Below are 3738 nucleotides of genomic sequence, written 5' to 3' on the forward strand. Positions count from 1 at the left end.
TGCCAGGGTTGGAGGATTTGAGCTATAGGGAGAGGCTGAATAGACTGGAATGGTTTTCCCTCGAGCATCAGAGGCTGAGGGGCGACCTTATAGAGGTTTGAAAATTATGAGGGGCATGGATAGGATAAATAGACAAAGTCTTTTTCCTGGGGTTGGAGAGTCCAGAACTAGAGGGCATAGGTTTAGGGTGAGAGGGGAAAGATATAAAAGATACCTAAGGGGCAACTTTTTCACGCAGTGGGTGGTACATGTATGGAATGAGCTGCCAGAGGATGTGGTGGAGGCTGGTACAATTGCAACATTTAAGAGGCATTTGGATGGGTATATGAATAGGAAGGGTTTGGAGGGATATGGGCCGGGTGCTGGCAGGTGGGACTAAATTGGGTTGGGATATTTGGTCGGCATGGACGGGTTGGACCGACGGGTCTGTTTCCATGCTGTACATCTCTATGACTCTGACTCTCCAGCATCTGAAGTCCTCACTTTCTCTGGGTGTACAGAACTGCATTGTGAGTTGGAGATGTATCATGAGGATGCAGTGAGGTTGGTATGTGCTGATGTCAACCTCCGTGAATTAGATACACAAGGTAGCCTCTCTGACTTGCATGTCAAGAATTGTCACTATCTAGTTTCTCTCTCATGGGAATAGGAAAATGCATATCAAAGAGACAAGATTGGGTGCTAAGTGCACACAAATGTGTGCAATAGACCTCTCATCACTCACTAGCGAGATTCTCGTCTTGCTGTTCAGAACATTTTTGCAAAATCAGAATTACTCTCTTGATATCAAGAATTTTATTTCTGCCAATTTCATCACTATCCATGTCATTCGGGGGAATGGAAGGATTCCATTCATAGTCTGAGTCCACTCTTATTCCTGTGAGGAATTGTAAGCTTTGTTGATGATCATATAAATAGGAAAGAGATATTTTAACACATTAAGTCAATGGACAATTAGATTTTAATCTCAGGTCATTCACTTCGCTCTAAAAAGAATGGAACTTTCTAAAGGATGAAAGGTTAACAACAGCAGAGGTCCAAAGAAATTTGGGTTTCATGTACGTGGGACAGTAAACTCTCATGAACAGGTAGAAAGAGTAATCAAAAAGGCTAATGAAATGTCAGGGGTAAATATAGAGTAGGGGAATGGGTCTGGATAGGTTACTCTTCGGGGGGTCAGTGTGGACTTGTTTGGTAAATGGTCTGTATACATACTGTAGGGAATTTAATCTAAATGCTGTCTTTTACACTGACAGCATGAGAATATAAGGTGTGTAGAAGCTATATGAAGAGCTGGTCACCATTTTCAATGAGAAGGTGTTCTCTCACTCACAAAATTCAATGACTCAGTCAGAAATTCATTCATTGGTTGCAGTGCCATGTTTATACATGAAAGCCAACTGCTGGAGCTGTTGCCATGTGCTGTTTTATGGGCCCACGGTTTCCTTGGTCATCTATGATGGAATGTATGCCGATCAGTCATCACATTTTCCTTTGTCCCAACAACATGTGAAGCAACGATAATTCTTCCGTGAACTGTTTGAATGCTTACTGCTCTTCGGCTCTGAAATAATTTATGAGTATCTCCTGCATCAGGTCTATCCATCCCGCAGTGTGCAAGTATCCCAAAATCCATCAATCCCCATGGCTTAGATAGAGCTTCCTGTGAAGAAAGAAAAGGTGCTGGAACTGGCAAATTTAAATAATTATTCATCTTAATCCCCAGTTCTTGTGATTTTTAAAATTTATTGACAGGATGAAGGCATCACTGTCTAATCTAGTATTTATTGCCCATCCCTAGTCATCCTTGAGAAGGTGATGGTCAACTGCCTTCTTGAACCACTACAGTCCATTCTACCTTAGATATGTGTGGAGATATCAGCAGGTTCTATGTATAAGCAGTAGTTTTACTGACAATACCTTTAAAATGTCTACTCTTGTGCTTATAGCTATTACTTCAATTTAGTTTCTCCTTCTTTGTAATGACATCCAGGCTTAATTAATGGCACAAAGAACAGAGAGCACATGCCACACACAAATATCAAATATCAAAAAAATTGACAGCTGCACTTTTTATCCAGTTACTTAAATAGAGACAGCAAAGGATTATGTGTTCAATGAACTCAGATTAATAAAAGAAGTTACTGTTGCAACTTGATTGAAAATAAAACCACTGAGAAACTTTAAGAAGTGAAGATTAAGATGGCTTTCAAAATCAAACAATAGCAAATAATTTATGGAATTAATGTTGGCATGTCTGAAGTTCTGTCCATTCTAATTTATCATAAAGAGAAGATATGGTAAAGCAATAACTAAGCCCGAGAGTGTGGTGCAGCAGAAATAAAAACAGGTTAGGTGAATTGGCCATGCTAAATTGCCATTAGTGTTAGGTGAAGTGTTAAATGTAGGGGAATGGGTCTGGGTGGGTTTCGTTTCGGCGGGTCGGTGTGGACTTGTTGGGCCGAAGGGCCTGTTTCTGCACTGTCAGTAATTTAATTTAATCTAAAACATGCTGGAGAATCTCAGCAGGTCTGGCAACATCTGTGCCGAGAGAAACAGAGTTAATGTTTCAAGTCCAATATGATTCTTCTTCTGATTTCAGTAGTGCAATGGACCTGAATTGACATCAAACATACTATTAAAAAGCCATCATTTATAGAAACAACATATTTCATGAATTTACTGGTAGAAAACTACTCAGGAATGGGGAAAGAGGGGTGTCTCATTTCAATGACTTGAAATCTCAAAGATGGCTGAATATTTGCATCATTATACATTTTACATGTTGGTGTCTTTCAAGAAGAGACAATCTATCTGTAATGCCCCACCAGGAACAAAAACACTGAAGGAATATGAATGCGGGTAATTTACTTGCCCAGTCTGCCCAAAGTATCCAGACAATCACTTGGTTACTCAAAACGTGGAGCTGCTGGTGTTGGACTGGGGTGGACAAGTTAAAAATCACATGACACCCAGTTACAGTCCAACAGGTTTATTTGGAAGCACTAGCTTTCGGAGCACTGCTCCTTCATTGGGTAACTGTGGAGCAGGATATTAAGACACAGAATTTACAGCAAAAAGTTATAATATCAGGCAACTGAAATGATATATTAAACAAACCTCGATTGCTGATAAGTCTTTAATCTTTTCAGGTTTCAGTTCACTAATATGTAAATCCCAGAACTTCTTTTAAGCCATATTCTCGAGATAACTTAAGGTTAGTACTTCCAAATAAAACTGTTGGTCTATAACCAGGTGTTGTGCAATATTTAACTCTGGTTACTCAACTAAGTGGAGACAAGTCATGAGAAGTGATCACATGGAGAACAGGACTCTGGCTGTGAATGGAACTTGTCCAGACATTATGCAATGATGTAAGCGAGAATGCATTTGGGAGTCCACCATACCACAACTATATTTAGTATAACTGTCCATTGGAACAGAAAGAGCCAAGTGACAAGTCAGCTCTTTAATGTTTAGAAAACCGTCTTTCTGTAAAAGCCAATGATGTGCCTCTGAAACAAAATTTCTGTCTGAGTCTTGTTATGGACCAGACCAGACCAGAACTTCTGGATGAGGGGCTTATGCCTGAAACATTGATTCTCCTGCTCCTCAGAAGGTGCCTGACCTGCTGTGCTTTTCCAGCACCACAGTCTCAACATCGATCTCCAGCATCTGCAGTCCTCATTTTCTCCAATGCGAGCATAAGAGGTACAGTTAGTAAGTTTGCAGATGACA

The sequence above is a fragment of the Chiloscyllium plagiosum genome, chromosome 9 (assembly GCF_004010195.1).
Source record: "Chiloscyllium plagiosum isolate BGI_BamShark_2017 chromosome 9, ASM401019v2, whole genome shotgun sequence".
In the NCBI taxonomy this organism is placed as follows: Eukaryota; Metazoa; Chordata; class Chondrichthyes; order Orectolobiformes; family Hemiscylliidae; genus Chiloscyllium; species Chiloscyllium plagiosum.